Source organism: Petromyzon marinus, chromosome 22 (assembly GCF_048934315.1).
Source record: "Petromyzon marinus isolate PM22_M1 ecotype Great Lakes invasive population chromosome 22, UKy_Petmar_22M1.pri1.0, whole genome shotgun sequence".
Taxonomy (NCBI): Eukaryota; Metazoa; Chordata; class Hyperoartia; order Petromyzontiformes; family Petromyzontidae; genus Petromyzon; species Petromyzon marinus.
In genome coordinates, this window is record NC_133688.1 from 19,691,726 (window position 1) to 19,709,731 (window position 18,006).

The 18,006-nt window shown below is 44.9% G+C and overlaps 1 protein-coding gene across 1 annotated transcript in view; it reads left to right on the forward strand.

The window, feature by feature from the left end:
* The window catches only part of LOC116944858 (netrin-G1-like), a 116,311-nt gene that overhangs the window by 54,943 nt on the left and 43,362 nt on the right, over positions 1 to 18,006 (forward strand). The gene's annotated exons all lie outside the window — the stretch shown is intronic.

Below are 18,006 nucleotides of genomic sequence, written 5' to 3' on the forward strand. Positions count from 1 at the left end.
CAGAAGAGAGAAAAAAGGCAAAGAATTTCATTTGGTCCGCGTGAGTTATGGGTCGGAACGGAGCGGCGCGTGAGGTCTCTGTGTGTGTGTATGTACTGTATGTATGTATGTGTGCGGTGGGAATAGCACTTGCCCTGGCAGTCTGTTAAATGGCTATTTGGGGGAATCTTTGTCTTTGTGGGGATTATTGTGCTTTTGGGCAGCGGTACTGTAGTGGTTAGCGGAAGTGCGCTACGAACCTGGCCACCAGAGTTCGATTCACGCTCACGACCAATAAACAGTGGCGAATATCTGAACCGGTTCTGGGCCTCCTATAGGTTGACTTATCACCACCACTTCCACCGTCACCACCACCATCACCCATCAGAGTGCATACCTTCATGTTGTACAATAGCCCACGGAAGCGGATGTCAGAGAACCACATCAGAGATAATTTTACGTGACTTCTAATCCACGAACTAGGAGACAACACTTTCTCGGAATAATGTTCATCGCATGATGGCCAAATCAATAATTTTTATTTTCACAGCTGGAATTTTGCCAAATTAGGTGCAGAACCAAATTTAATATGATTGGGGGGGGGGAGGATTTGTTCAGCCAGCTATTAATTGGTGACCTGGCGGAGACCATCAACCCGATATGCAGCTTGAGGGTCCGGTGTAATCACGGTGGGCTAAAACCTTGATTCGGACTCAGGTTCTCAGCACGCGCCAGCTCAGCGCTCCGACTGTGCGGTGATGCTGAGTTTGGACTGTGCTGCCGCGCCAACGATTTTGCATCACATTAAACTCCGGCTGGGTTAAGATTTCAAATCAGCCGTGGGATGCAAATGACTGTGGCACGAATGTGACTCAGGTCCTGTGGGACCACCCGAGTACACGTTTCCCTGGCAGTCAATCACAAAAAAATAATACATATTTTTTTTACCCCAATTCAAATGTTAATAATGCAGCGCATATTTTACACACCAAGTAATGTACGCACGGATGGACGGAATAGGATTGCGGGGATGCGTGTGTTTCTATATATCTGTAGAGTGCGGATCGCCCGCTGTGACACGTGGTTCGACAAGCATGAGGGGACACTGACAGCAAACATTGGAACAAGAAAGCTGAAAAGTGCGCCAAGAATCGCGGAGCGAGGGTGCAGGCGCGGAACAGTGCAGCGAGAGACTTGAAAGAGAGAGAGAGAGGCCATCGGCTCGAAGACGTCCAGAGGCTGGTGGGAAGAGCGAGCGAGCGAGCTTGGCAAATGACGCCTCGTTGGAGAGACGAACGAGGCGTAGCTGTTGACGCTCAGCACCGTGGAGACGGAGCGATATGATCAGTGCGGGGAGCTACATGAATTGCCATCCGTCTACGAAATCTTCTCTTTTAATCTAAATTCCTTTTCAAATTGTATTATCGACCTCTTGATTGCAACGGGACAAAGAAATTATTCGCGAGTCTCTCAGTGAGGAGCGAGAACCCGGATTGGAACCCAGGCGCTCTCTCGCCGGTAATCAAATCTGTGAATGACAAGGAATTCCATCACACCAGAGCAATTGTGCGGGCCGGAAGACAAAAATAATAACAACTCTCATAGGTATAACACAAGAGACACGGACACGTCGTGTACAAAAATAACTCGGCCTTTGCAGAGTATGCGACAACAAGAAACACATTTGCAGTTCCCGAAGAATTGCGTTGTGGAAAAAAAACATTTGATCCCATGCTGATTTTGTACGTTTGCCCACTGACAAAGAAATGATCAGTCTATAATTTTAATGGTAGGTTTATTTGAACAGTGAGAGACAGAATAACAACAACAAAAATCCAAAAAAACGCATGTCAAAAATGTTATCAATTGATTTGTATTTTAATGAGGGAAATAAGTATTTGACCCCTCTGCAAAACATGACTTAGTACTTGGTGACAAAACCCTTGTTGGCAATCACAGAGGTCAGACGTTTCTTGTAGTTGGCCACCAGGTTTGCACACATCTCAGGAGGGTTTTTGTCCCACTCCTCTTTGCAGATCTTCTCCAAGTCATTAAGGTTTCGAGGCTGACGTTTGGCAACTCGAACCTTCAGCTCCTTCCACAGATTTGCTATGGGATTAAGGTCTGAAGACTGGCTAGGCCACTCCAGGACCTTAATGTGCTTCTTCTTGAGCAACTCCTTTGTTGCCTTGGCCTGTGTGTTTTGGGTCATTGTCATGCTGGAATACCCATCCACGACCCATTTTCAATGCCCTGGCTGAGGGAAGGAGGTTCTCACCCAAGATTTGACGGTACATGGCCCCGTCCATCGTCCCTTTGATGCGGTGAAGTTGTCCTGTCCCCTTGGCAGAAAAACACCCCCAAAGCATAATGTTTCCACCTCCATGTTTGACGGTGGGATGGTGTTCTTGGGGTCATAGGCAGCATTCCTCCTCCTCCAAACACGGCGAGTTGAGTTGATGCCAAAGAGCTCCATTTTGGTCTCATCTGACCACAACACTTTCACCCAGTTGTCCTCTGAATCATTCAGATGTTTATTGGCAAACTTCAGACGGGCATGTATGTGCTTTCTTGAGCAGGGGGACCTTGCGGGCGCTGCAAGATTTCAGTCCTTCACGGCGTAGTGTGTTACCAATTGTTTGCTTGGTGACTATGGTCCCAGCTGCCTTGAGATCATTGACAAGATCCTCCCGTGTAGTTCTGGGCTGATTCCTCACCGTTCTCATGATCATTGCAACTCCACGAGGTGAGATCTTGCATGGAGCCCCAGGCCGAGGAAGATTGACAGTTCTTTTGTGTTTCTTCCATTTGCGAATAATCGCACCAACTGTTGTCACCTTCTCACCAAGCTGCTTGACAATGATCTTGTAGCCCATTCCAGGCTTGTGTCGGTCTACAATCTTGTCACTGACATCCTTGGAGAGCTCTTTGGTCTTGACCATGGTGGAGAGTTTGGAATCTGATTGATTGAATGCTTCTGTGGACAGACGTCTTTTATACAGGTAACAAGCTGAGATTAGGAGCACTCCCTTTAAGAGTGTGCTCCTAATCTCAGCTCGTGACGTGTATAAAAGACACCTGGGAGCCAGAAATCTTTCTGATTGAGAGGGGGTCAAATACTTATTTCCCTCATTAAAATGCAAATCAATTTATACAATTTTTGACATTCTTTTTTCTGGATTTTGTTGTTGATATTCTGTCTCTCACTGTTCAAATGAACCTACCATTAAAATTATAGACTGATCATTTCTTTGTCAGTGGGCAAACGTACAAAATCAGCAGGGGATCAAATACTTTTTTCCCTCACTGTAGGTGGTCACCATCACAATAGATATTCTTTGGTCTTTCCGTAAAGTCACGTAGATAGGTTCAAAGAAAATAACAAAAAATTACCACAAAAACTACGACGTTTCGATCGCAACTCAAGCGGTCGTCTTCAGGAAAAGGGGGGTTAGCTTCTAAAGGCAAACTGTTTATAAGGGGTTTGAAATTAGCGTAGCCCAAATGTCAGCAGCCAATGATAATGTAAGTGGTGGGCAGCCAACCCGACGGTGGTTGTTTTTCCACTAATCAAAGGGCTGCCAGGTGAAAATTAGCATGTTAATGAGAGATTAGCATGTTAATGTGGTCGCAGAGCCGCAACCGAGGGGTCGGCGTGCAAAGTGACTGTGTGAGCGTGAACCCTGTGAAAGCGCAAGTTTGAAATGGGAGTAAAGCACAACTAACATCGCAAGGTGGTACGATGGGAACATCATAGCCAATTATGACTTAAACTGGTTGGTAACGTCCTTCCAATGATTGCTTAGTTTGTACCAATCTTCTCGGTTTAAATTGTGTCTTTGTCTATATATAAATGTATGGCTTCATGAACGAATCTTTGTTGATAGCCAGTGGGCTTGCAAAGTACCTTCGTCTTAGAGAAATACATTTCAATAGATTTGAGACAATGTCACCAATCTACAGGCAGCAGTGACGGAGAGACAGGCAACTGTGGACAGGTTTTATGTTTTACTAGGAACCATCAACACGGTGTAATCACCGATACTCGCTGCTAAAGAGTCTGCATCTGAGGATCACAGATACATGGTGGAGTTACCACTCCTACACTGCAGGGGACCGCATTGGCTTGGCTAACACAGCACTGATCACATCTGTAACGTCTCATTGTTTTTTTCGGTAAAGTCACGTATGTAGGAATACAGTAAAATTATATTAAACTAAATCACGACGTTTCGACCGCAACACAAGCGATCTTCATCAGGTGTTAAAAACAAATAGCGAGGGAGCACATAGGGTGACATCAACGCAACACATAGAGAGCGTTAAACTGCACGGAGGTAAATACAACAAGAAGATGAGAGACGAGAATTCAACAAACCTAATAAAAAATTACGTGATGCAAAACCAGTCGGCCAACAACACAGTTAGACACTTGCCTGGCGGACCACGAATTTCAGAGGAGTGCTAAATTTCGTGTTCATCCTCTGGGTTGAAAACACCAGCATAGACAGAGTGAACAAATACGAGGTACAAGGTAGCAGAAATACATATACAGGGACCCCAAGAGGCAAGAAGAGGAAAGACAGACAGAGAAGCAAGAAAAGGGCTGGAGGGATGAACAGACAGAGGCTTAAATAAGCAGCAGAGGTGGGGGGAGGGGGAGGAGCCGAAGAAAGCAAAAAAGACGAAGCACATTGAGGCACTTCGAAGAACAGACAACACAGGGCAATAAGTTTAGGACAGAATTGTAAAGGTAACTTCCCCGTAAAAGCGTGTTGCGGTCGAAACGTCGTGATTTATTTTAATCTAATTTTATTGTATTTCTACATACGTGACTTTACCGGAAAAAAAAACAACGAGTAATTCATGCAGTCACGAAAGCTTTAATTCTGTATTATCTGTAACGTCTCTCAACGCTGCTGTGGACCTCTGAGTCATTCGGCCACCTCCGTCTTTGAGTCCCGTGACAAGCGACCAAGGAGGCCTTGATGCGAGCGGCCAAGCAAGGCGAGTGAACGAGACGCCTCAGCTGATGAAACACGAAACTCGAGATCGATTTTGTTTTTTTGTTAAAGCTGATTTAATTGCAATTAGCCGGGCGTGACGACGACACACGCCTGTGATCCAGCGTTTCAGAGGCAAGGAAGGTTTGGTGGATCACATAGAGATCTGAGTATTGATACACCTCTTGGTAAATGTGCGTTGGGGTGCCACGGTGGCTAGGAGATGTTAACTACCTCGCCTGGTATGCAGGAGGTCGTGGGTTTGATCCCGACCCTGACACCTGCGTATTTGGAGTTATTTATGTCTCTCTTTCACCAGAAACACGCGTTCGGAGTTATTTGGCTGTTATACTTTTCCACACGATAAGCCACTCTGTTGAGCTACCATTTGTATCCAAATCGCTTCTGAAAAAATGGGGCCTTACCTGGTAAAATAAAACAAAATAGATTGACGAGTTTAAACAACAAGGACGTTCCGCCTCCACCTGTTCCCCCACCACGTGCGTTCCCACGGCACCCGTGCGTCTCGCCATCACGGCCCTTACGGGACTCTAAGGGCGCATGTTTTTACCTCCCCGCATTTCCAAAGCAAAACCTTTGGAGGTGCGCCCTGTGCTCAGGTTAGTCGCGTGTCAGTGAAAGTGCGACCAAATTTGCGTAACTTTATTGACACACGTGCGCGTGTGCGTGGGTGATCAGATTTGTATAACTTTATTAGGTGTGCGCCTTATCATCCGAGACGCGTGCTTGTGCCTCTTCTCTGGGTGTGTGATATCAGATTTGTAGAACTTTACTCACACCGAGTCACACGTTGCGTGGGTGAGACGCGGTGGGGCGGGGGTGCGTCTTACTTTCCGGAGCGCGTTATTAATCCAGAAACTGCGGTGGTCGCTTCAAAACCCGGGGCGGGCGGGCGGGCTAGCGGGCGGGCCGGTGTGCGGTTGATGTGAATCGATCCGCGGGATGGGATGGAGGTGTATTGATCATCCGTCAAGGCGCGGCGCTATGATCGCCTCGCTCGATAATTGCCCCCCCCCCAACCCATCTTCCTCCCTCTCCTCCCCCTCCTCCTCCTCCTCCTCCTCCCCCTCCTCCTCTTATCTCGCCCGTCCTCATGTCGCGTGTCTTCGCCAACGGAGCAGACAACTTCGCAGACGCGTCCCAGCCCGCAGGGTCCCCCACGTGTGTCCTCGCTTCGCCGCCTCGGATTGAAGTCACTCCTGCCGTGCGCATTGATTCGGCATCAACAGCAGCAGCAGTAGCGACGGCAGTGGCAGCAGCGGTAGTATAATCAGTCGTAGGAGTAGAAGCAGTAGTCGCATCGATCTGAAGTAGCAGGAGCAGCAGTAGTAGTAGCAGCAACAGCAGTGGCAACAGCAGCAGTAGCAACAGCGGTAGCAGCAGTAGTAGCAGCAGCAATAGCAGTAGTGGTAGTGGTAGCAGTAGAAGCAAAAGCATCAGTTTCAGCAGCAGGAGAAGCAGCAGTCGTAGCAGCAGGCTCATGTTGCGTTTATGCTGATGCATTAACAACACAACTCCATACGAGACGGACAAACTTAGAAACAATAGAAACGAGACGGACGACTCAAGAAACAATAGAAACGAGACGGACAAAGTAAGAAACAATAGAAACGAGACGGACAAACCTCCAAACAATAGAAACGAGACGGACGACTCAAGAAACAATAGAAACGAGACGGACGACTCAAGAAACAATAGAAACGAGACGGACAAAACAAGAAACAATAGAAACGAGACGGACAAAGTAAGAAACAATAGAAACGAGACGGACAAAACAAGAAACAATAGAAACGAGACGGACAAAACAAGAAACAATAGAAACGAGACGGACAAAGTAAGAAACAATAGAAACGAGACGGACAAAGCAAGAAACAATAGAAACGAGACGGACAAAACAAGAAACAATAGAAACGAGACGGACAAAGTAAGAAACAATAGAAACGAGACGGACGACTCAAGAAACAATAGAAACGAGACGGACAAACCTAGAAACAATAGAAACGAGACGGACAAAACAAGAAACAATAGAAACGAGACGGACAAACCTAGAAACAATAGAAACGAGACGGACAAAACAAGAAACAATAGAAACGAGACGGACAAAACAAGAAACAATAGAAACGAGACGGACAAAACAAGAAACAATAGAAACGAGACGGACAAACCTCCAAACAATAGAAACGAGACGGACGACTCAAGAAACAATAGAAACGAGACGGACGACTCAAGAAACAATAGAAACGAGACGGACAAAACAAGAAACAATAGAAACGAGACGGACAAAGTAAGAAACAATAGAAACGAGACGGACAAAACAAGAAACAATAGAAACGAGACGGACAAACCTAGAAACAATAGAAACGAGACGGACGACTCAAGAAACAATAGAAACGAGACGGACAAAGCAAGAAACAATAGAAACGAGACGAACAAACCTCCAAACAATAGAAACGAGACGGACAAAACAAGAAACAATAGAAACGAGACGGACAAAACAAGAAACAATAGAAACGAGACGGACGACTCAAGAAACAATAGAAACGAGACGGACAAAGCAAAAAACAATAGAAACGAGACAGACAAAGTAAGGAACAATAGAAACGAGACGGACGACTCAAGAAACAATAGAAACGAGACGGACAAAACAAGAAACAATAGAAACGAGACGGACAAAGTAAGAAACAATAGAAACGAGACGGACAAACCTCCAAACAATAGAAACGAGACGGACAAAACAAGAAACAATAGAAACGAGACGGACAAAGTAAGAAACAATAGAAACGAGACGGACGACTCAAGAAACAAAAGAAACGAGACGGACAAAACAAGAAACAATAGAAACGAGACGGACAAACCTAGAAACAATAGAAACGAGACGGACAAAACAAGAAACAATAGAAACGAGACGGACAAAACAAGAAACAATAGAAACGAGACGGACAAAACAAGAAACAATAGAAACGAGACGGACGACTCAAGAAACAATAGAAACGAGACGGACAAAGCAAAAAACAATAGAAACGAGACAGACAAAGTAAGGAACAATAGAAACGAGACGGACGACTCAAGAAACAATAGAAACGAGACGGACAAAACAAGAAACAATAGAAACGAGACGGACAAAGTAAGAAACAATAGAAACGAGACGGACAAACCTCCAAACAATAGAAACGAGACGGACAAAACAAGAAACAATAGAAACGAGACGGACAAAGTAAGAAACAATAGAAACGAGACGGACGACTCAAGAAACAAAAGAAACGAGACGGACAAAACAAGAAACAATAGAAACGAGACGGACAAACCTAGAAACAATAGAAACGAGACGGACAAAACAAGAAACAATAGAAACGAGACGGACGACTCAAGAAACAATAGAAACGAGACGGACAAAGCAAAAAACAATAGAAACGAGACAGACAAAGTAAGGAACAATAGAAACGAGACGGACGACTCAAGAAACAATAGAAACGAGACGGACAAAACAAGAAACAATAGAAACGAGACGGACAAACCTAGAAACAATAGAAACGAGACGGACGACTTAAGAAACAATAGAAACGAGACGGACAAACCTAGAAACAATAGAAACGAGACGGACGACTCAAGAAACAATAGAAACGAGACGGACAAAGCAAAAAACAATAGAAACGAGACAGACAAAGTAAGGAACAATAGAAACGAGACGGACAAAACAAGAAACAATAGAAATGAGACGGACAAAGTAAGAAACAATAGAAACGAGACGGACAAACCTCCAAACAATAGAAACGAGACGGACAAAACAAGAAACAATAGAAACGAGACGGACAAAGTAAGAAACAATAGAAACGAGACGGACGACTCAAGAAACAATAGAAACGAGACGGACAAAGCAAAAAACAATAGAAACGAGACAGACAAAGAAAGGAACAATAGAAACGAGACGGACGACTCAAGAAACAATAGAAACGAGACGGACAAAACAAGAAACAATAGAAACGAGACGGACAAAGTAAGAAACAATAGAAACGAGACGAACAAACCTCCAAACAATAGAAACGAGACGGACAAAACAAGAAACAATAGAAACGAGACGGACAAAGTAAGAAACAATAGAAACGAGACGAACAAACCTCCAAACAATAGAAACGAGACGGACAAAACAAGAAACAATAGAAACGAGACGGACAAACCTCCAAACAATAGAAACGAGACGGACAAAACAAGAAACAATAGAAACGAGACGGACGACTCAAGAAACAATAGAAACGAGACGGACAAAACAAGAAACAATAGAAACGAGACGGACAAAGTAAGAAACAATAGAAACGAGACGGACAAACCTAGAAACAATAGAAACGAGACAGACAAAGTAAGGAACAATAGAAACGAGACGGACGACTCAAGAAACAATAGAAACGAGACGGACAAAACAAGAAACAATAGAAACGAGACGGACAAAGTAAGAAACAATAGAAACGAGACGGACAAACCTCCAAACAATAGAAACGAGACGGACAAAACAAGAAACAATAGAAACGAGATGGACAAAGTAAGAAACAATAGAAACGAGACGGACGACTCAAGAAACAATAGAAACGAGACGGACAAAGTAAGAAACAATAGAAACGAGACGGACAAACCTCCAAACAATAGAAACGAGACGGACAAAGTAAGAAACAATAGAAACGAGACGGACGACTCAAGAAACAATAGAAACGAGACGGACGACTCAAGAAACAATAGAAACGAGACGGACAAAACAAGAAACAATAGAAACGAGACGGACAAAACAAGAAACAATAGAAACGAGACGGACAAAGTAAGAAACAATAGAAACGAGACGGACGACTCAAGAAACAATAGAAACGAGACGGACAAACCTAGAAACAATAGAAACGAGACGGACGACTCAAGAAACAATAGAAACGAGACGGACAAAGCAAAAAACAATAGAAACGAGACAGACAAAGTAAGGAACAATAGAAACGAGACGGACGACTCAAGAAACAATAGAAACGAGACGGACAAAACAAGAAACAATAGAAATGAGACGGACAAAGTAAGAAACAATAGAAACGAGACGGACAAACCTCCAAACAATAGAAACGAGACGGACAAAACAAGAAACAATAGAAACGAGACGGACAAAGTAAGAAACAATAGAAACGAGACGGACGACTCAAGAAACAATAGAAACGAGACGGACAAAGCAAAAAACAATAGAAACGAGACAGACAAAGTAAGGAACAATAGAAACGAGACGGACAAAACAAGAAACAATAGAAACGAGACGGACAAAGTAAGAAACAATAGAAACGAGACGGACAAAACAAGAAACAATAGAAACGAGACGGACAAAACAAGAAACAATAGAAACGAGACGGACAAAACAAGAAACAATAGAAACGAGACGGACAAAGTAAGAAACAATAGAAACGAGACGAACAAACCTCCAAACAATAGAAACGAGACGGACAAAACAAGAAACAATAGAAACGAGACGGACAAAGTAAGAAACAATAGAAACGAGACGGACGACTCAAGAAACAATAGAAACGAGACGGACGACTCAAGAAACAATAGAAACGAGACGGACAAAGTAAGAAACAATAGAAACGAGACGGACAAACCTCCAAACAATAGAACCGAGACGGACAAAACAAGAAACAATAGAAACGAGACGGACGACTCAAGAAACAATAGAAACGAGACGGACAAAACAAGAAACAATAGAAACGAGACGGACAAAACAAAAAACAATAGAAACGAGACGGACAAACCTAGAAACAATAGAAACGAGACGGACAAAACAAGAAACAATAGAAACGAGACGGACAAAACAAGAAACAATAGAAACGAGACGGACAAACCTAGAAACAATAGAAACGAGACGGACAAAACAAGAAACAATAGAAACGAGACGGACGACTCAAGAAACAATAGAAACGAGACGGACAAAGTAAGAAACAATAGAAACGAGACGGACAAAACAAAAAACAATAGAAACGAGACAGACAAAGTAAGGAACAATAGAAACGAGACGGACGACTCAAGAAACAATAGAAACGAGACGGACAAAACAAGAAACAATAGAAACGAGACGGACAAAGTAAGAAACAATAGAAACGAGACGGACAAACCTCCAAACAATAGAAACGAGACGGACAAAACAAGAAACAATAGAAACGAGATGGACAAAGTAAGAAACAATAGAAACGAGACGGACGACTCAAGAAACAATAGAAACGAGACGGACAAAGTAAGAAACAATAGAAACGAGACGGACAAACCTCCAAACAATAGAAACGAGACGGACAAAGTAAGAAACAATAGAAACGAGACGGACGACTCAAGAAACAATAGAAACGAGACGGACAAACCTAGAAACAATAGAAACGAGACGGACAAAGTAAGAAACAATAGAAACGAGACGGACAAAACAAGAAACAATAGAAACGAGACGGACAAAGTAAGAAACAATAGAAACGAGACGGACAAAGTAAGAAACAATAGAAACGAGACGGACAAACCTCCAAACAATAGAAACGAGACGGACAAAGTAAGAAACAATAGAAACGAGACGGACGACTCAAGAAACAATAGAAACGAGACGGACGACTCAAGAAACAATAGAAACGAGACGGACAAAACAAGAAACAATAGAAACGAGACGGACAAAACAAGAAACAATAGAAACGAGACGGACAAAGTAAGAAACAATAGAAACGAGACGGACGACTCAAGAAACAATAGAAACGAGACGGACAAAGCAAAAAACAATAGAAACGAGACAGACAAAGTAAGGAACAATAGAAACGAGACGGACGACTCAAGAAACAATAGAAACGAGACGGACAAAACAAGAAACAATAGAAATGAGACGGACAAAGTAAGAAACAATAGAAACGAGACGGACAAACCTCCAAACAATAGAAACGAGACGGACAAAACAAGAAACAATAGAAACGAGACGGACAAAGTAAGAAACAATAGAAACGAGACGGACGACTCAAGAAACAATAGAAACGAGACGGACAAAGCAAAAAACAATAGAAACGAGACAGACAAAGTAAGGAACAATAGAAACGAGACGGACAAAACAAGAAACAATAGAAACGAGACGGACAAAGTAAGAAACAATAGAAACGAGACGGACAAAACAAGAAACAATAGAAACGAGACGGACAAAACAAGAAACAATAGAAACGAGACGGACAAAACAAGAAACAATAGAAACGAGACGGACAAAGTAAGAAACAATAGAAACGAGACGAACAAACCTCCAAACAATAGAAACGAGACGGACAAAACAAGAAACAATAGAAACGAGACGGACAAAGTAAGAAACAATAGAAACGAGACGGACGACTCAAGAAACAATAGAAACGAGACGGACGACTCAAGAAACAATAGAAACGAGACGGACAAAGTAAGAAACAATAGAAACGAGACGGACAAACCTCCAAACAATAGAACCGAGACGGACAAAACAAGAAACAATAGAAACGAGACGGACGACTCAAGAAACAATAGAAACGAGACGGACAAAACAAGAAACAATAGAAACGAGACGGACAAAACAAGAAACAATAGAAACGAGACGGACAAACCTAGAAACAATAGAAACGAGACGGACAAAACAAGAAACAATAGAAACGAGACGGACAAAACAAGAAACAATAGAAACGAGACGGACAAACCTAGAAACAATAGAAACGAGACGGACAAAACAAGAAACAATAGAAACGAGACGGACGACTCAAGAAACAATAGAAACGAGACGGACAAAGTAAGAAACAATAGAAACGAGACGGACAAAACAAAAAACAATAGAAACGAGACAGACAAAGTAAGGAACAATAGAAACGAGACGGACGACTCAAGAAACAATAGAAACGAGACGGACAAAACAAGAAACAATAGAAACGAGACGGACAAAGTAAGAAACAATAGAAACGAGACGGACAAACCTCCAAACAATAGAAACGAGACGGACAAAACAAGAAACAATAGAAACGAGATGGACAAAGTAAGAAACAATAGAAACGAGACGGACGACTCAAGAAACAATAGAAACGAGACGGACAAAGTAAGAAACAATAGAAACGAGACGGACAAACCTCCAAACAATAGAAACGAGACGGACAAAGTAAGAAACAATAGAAACGAGACGGACGACTCAAGAAACAATAGAAACGAGACGGACAAAGTAAGAAACAATAGAAACGAGACGGACAAAACAAGAAACAATAGAAACGAGACGGACAAAGTAAGAAACAATAGAAACGAGACGGACAAAGTAAGAAACAATAGAAACGAGACGGACAAACCTCCAAACAATAGAAACGAGACGGACAAAGTAAGAAACAATAGAAACGAGACGGACGACTCAAGAAACAATAGAAACGAGACGGACAAAACAAGAAACAATAGAAACGAGACGGACAAAGTAAGAAACAATAGAAACGAGACGGACAAAACAAGAAACAATAGAAACGAGACGGACAAAGTAAGAAACAATAGAAACGAGACGGACAAAACAAGAAACAATAGAAACGAGACGGACAAACCTAGAAACAATAGAAACGAGACGGACAAAACAAGAAACAATAGAAACGAGACGGACGACTCAAGAAACAATAGAAACGAGACGGACAAAACAAGAAACAATAGAAACGAGACGGACAAACCTAGAAACAATAGAAACGAGACGGACAAAACAAAAAACAATAGAAACGAGACAGACAAAGTAAGGAACAATAGAAACGAGACGGACGACTCAAGAAACAATAGAAACGAGACGGACAAAACAAGAAACAATAGAAACGAGACGGACAAAGTAAGAAACAATAGAAACGAGACGGACAAACCTCCAAACAATAGAAACGAGACGGACGACTCAAGAAACAATAGAAACGAGACGGACAAAGTAAGAAACAATAGAAACGAGACGGACAAACCTCCAAACAATAGAAACGAGACGGACAAAGTAAGAAACAATAGAAACGAGACGGACGACTCAAGAAACAATAGAAACGAGACGGACGACTCAAGAAACAATAGAAACGAGACGGACAAACCTCCAAACAATAGAAACGAGACGGACAAAACAATAAACAATAGAAACGAGACGAGTAACGTGGAGCTCACGTTTTTGTTTTCGCGACAGTTATTACAACAATCGCCACCGAGGTAACATCTTGCTCCACGTCTGCCGTGTGCTGTCTGTTGAACCTCGTTGCTCAGCAGTAATGAGGCAACGTGCAAACCGCCTGCCAAAGGCGTCGGTCGTATTGCTGAGTGAGACCCGGCAGGAGATGGTTGAGTGGTGTTACGCTAATTAATTAGCCTTGGTGGGTATAAGGTGCACTCAGACAAAGATCCCCCATTTAGCCTTATCAGACTGTAGGGGCAAGTGCTGTTAGCGAGCACCGATGAAGGCCGGCACGGCACACGAGGGGGTGGGTGGTCAACACCACCCTCGGCCGCCTTTGTCTCCCAAGTGACGATGTTTACACATCGCACCAGGTACTCATTTTCGATCTAGGGGAGGCCCGGGACCGGTTCAGATAATTATCACTGGTGTTGGCCGTGAGCGTGAATCGAACCCGGGTCGCCAGGTTCATAGCGCAGCGCGCTAACCACCACACTACCGCTCCCCACGCACACACGCACACAGTGATACATACAACAACCGCCATTCGCCACTAAGTGGCGGTGACGTCACCACGACGCTTGTGTCAGGCCATGTGCACCTTGAGGCCACGTGAAGTGTCGAACGCCCGCTGGCAGGAGGTCACGGGGCAGACCCAGGTGCCACGGGTTGACTGGCTGAGATGACCGAGATGACTGGCTGATGCACCAACTGTGCCCCCTACTGTGCCACCTTGCTGTGCTTTAGCCACCCGGCGCTCCGCTCGTTGTTGTGAGCGTCGCTCCTCCGCCCTCTGTTGTTGTTGGAGGGCGACTGCCTCCAACTGCCCAGTAGCGTCCTTCACGAGCCTCCTCCACAAAGGCCGATCTTGACACCGCTGGTACCAGTCATCGGCAAGTCCACTCAGCTCCACATCCTCCTGGACCACGTCACTCCTCTTCTCTAGCCCGTGCCGCACCCTTTTAGCGCCTTGGATCCGGCCGAACAAAAGCTGTTTGGGCATGCGGTGATTGGGCATGCGGGCGACATGGCCCAACCAACACAGCTTAGCCTGCCGGAAGTGCTCACCGATGAGACTTTGTCCAGATCTTTCGAGGATTTGTGAGCTCCTCACACAATTCAGCCTAGTTAAACCCAGGATTGATCGTAGGCAGGCCAGCCTAAATGTTTCTAACCGGCGAAGATGTTCCATTAGGGGGGGTCCACGTTTCGCAAGCGTAGAGAAGGGAGGGAATGACTGTGGCTGAGAAGACCCGAAGCTTCGTGCGGAGCGACAGACCAGGTAGCTTCCACACAGCGTTATGCAACCGATGAAAAGATATTGCCGCTCGACTGATTCGGAGTGAGACCTCTGCTGTTAAACCGGAGCCGGTCATGAGCACACTGCCCAGGTATGGGAAACTCTCCACTCTCTCCACAACTGCCCCATCACCGATTGGGAGTTGTTGGGTTGGAGTACCCGATGGTACAACATACGCAGGCAGGTGCTTCGTTTTGGTGGGGCTGATGGTAAGGCCCCACCTCTTAGTGGCACGCTCCAGTCTCAGCAGCAGCGTCTCCAACTCCTCCTCTGACTGAGCAGCTATTACCAAATCATCAGCATACATAACGTGGTTGAGCAATAGGGAGCCATCCCTTGACCGCACCCGGGCATCGATTAGCCTCCCATTATATCTGTACCATATGGAGATTCCCCCGGTACAGCTATTGAAGGCTTCACGAACTATGTGGTCAAAATAGATGTTAAATAATGTGGGAGCCAGAGGACATCCCTGTCGCACCCCAAGGTGTAGAGGGAATGGCTCTGACTCCTGGCCACGTAGTTTTACCCGGGCCCGCTCACCATCATGAAGGTCCTTAATGATCGTGAGCATGGGGTCAGAGACTCCAAAAGCACGAAGAACAACCCACAGCCCAGGCCTACTGATGGTATCATAGTTTAAGCAGCAGCGCCTCCAACTCCTCCTCTGAGTGAGCTGCAATTACCAGGTCGTCAGCATACTTAACGTGTTCATAATAAAGGTGTTTTGAGTTAGATCGCGTTATTTATAAATGTGTCGTAACCGTCCACCACCCGATACGGCCAATCAGCAAAAAGTGTCACGTTGACAAAGACAAATAGTTCACTACTTTAGCCCACCGGTGTGTTGAAGAGTGAATACACAACATTTACAGTTTGAGTACGACGTTTCGCTGGTAATTACATCCAGCATCATCGGGCAATTCGCCAGAATGGTCAAGCCCTCACTTGCTCCCGGTCTTAAATAGAGCAGCAGGGTGACGTCATCATTTAAACGTCGTACTCAAACTGTAAATGTTGTGGATTCACTCATCAACACACCGGGGGCTAAAGTAGTGAACTATTTGTCTTTTGTCAACGTGACACTTTTTGCTGATTGGCCGTGTCGGGTGGTGGAGGGTTACGACACATTTATAAATAACGCGATCTAACCCAAAAACCTTTATTATGAATAATATTGGTCGCGAAAGCCTACGTGTTAAACATACATAACGTGGTTGACCAATAGGGAGCAATCCCTTGACCGCACCCAGGCATCGATCAGCCTCCTATTGTATCTGTACCAGATGGAAATTCCTCCGGTACAGCTACTGAAGGCTTCACGAACTACGTGGTCGAAATAGATGTAAAATAATGTTGGAGCCAAAACACATCCCTGTCGCACTCCAAGGTGTACAGGTAATGGCTCTGACTCCTGGCTACGTAGTTTTACCCGGGCCTGCTCACCATCATGAAGGTCCTTAATGAGCGTGAGCAGAGGGAAAGGGACTCCGAAAGCACGAAGAACAACCCAGAGCCCAGGCCTACTGATGGTATCATAGGCCTTGACCAGGTCAATGAAGCAGAGATGTAGGTCTTGTTGGAATTCCCTACACCTCTGCTGCAGCAGACGGACAGGAATAAATTACCACTAAACCACATGAAAAATATCTACTTAATAAGCTAGTGATACACACACACAGACACACACACGCCCGCACTAAGACAAAGATCCCCCGTATAGCCTTACACAGGCTGTTGGGGCAAGTGCTTGCGAGAGCACTGACGAAGGCCGACACGGCACACGCTGGGGTGGGTGGCCAGCGCCACACCCCACCGCCGTTGATTCCCAAGTAGCGTTGTTTACGCATCGCACCGGGTACCCATTGGAGGCTGAGTCAACCTAGGGGAGACTCAAGATAATCGTCACTGGTGTTGGTCATGAGCGGGAATCGAACTCGGGTAAGCCGGGTTCATAGCGCACTGCGATATACACTACACTACCGCTTCGCACACACGCACACGCGCGTACACACAAATACGAAGATCCCTGATATGGTCTTTAACATACTGCAGGGGCAAGTGCTGTTCGCGCGCACCTATGAAAGCCAGCACGGCACACGATGGGGTGGGTGGCCAGCATCGCGCTCGGCCGCCTTTGTCTCTCTAATGCTTATCTTTACACGCACATAACAAAACTCCATTCGCGGTGACGTCATCACGGCGCCTGTGCCAGGCTAGGTACACGTTGAGGCCACGTTAACACACACACATCCACAGAGACACATACGCATCCTCATACTCACTTTAACATACACGCACGCGCGCGCGCGCCCTAGGGAGTACCGTCTGTGTGGATGAAGATTTCTGCTCAGCTCACCTGCGCTCAGAGAGAGACCCACAGCGGGGATAGAGGGGATAAGGTGGGGATGTAACCACACACACACACATATACTCTCTTACACTTACGTATGAAATAAAGGCAAAGATCCCCTGCATAGCCTCAACACACTTTTGGGGCAAGTGCTCTTCGCGAGTAGCACCGATTAAGGGCGATACAGGCACGCGATAGGGTGAGTGGCTAG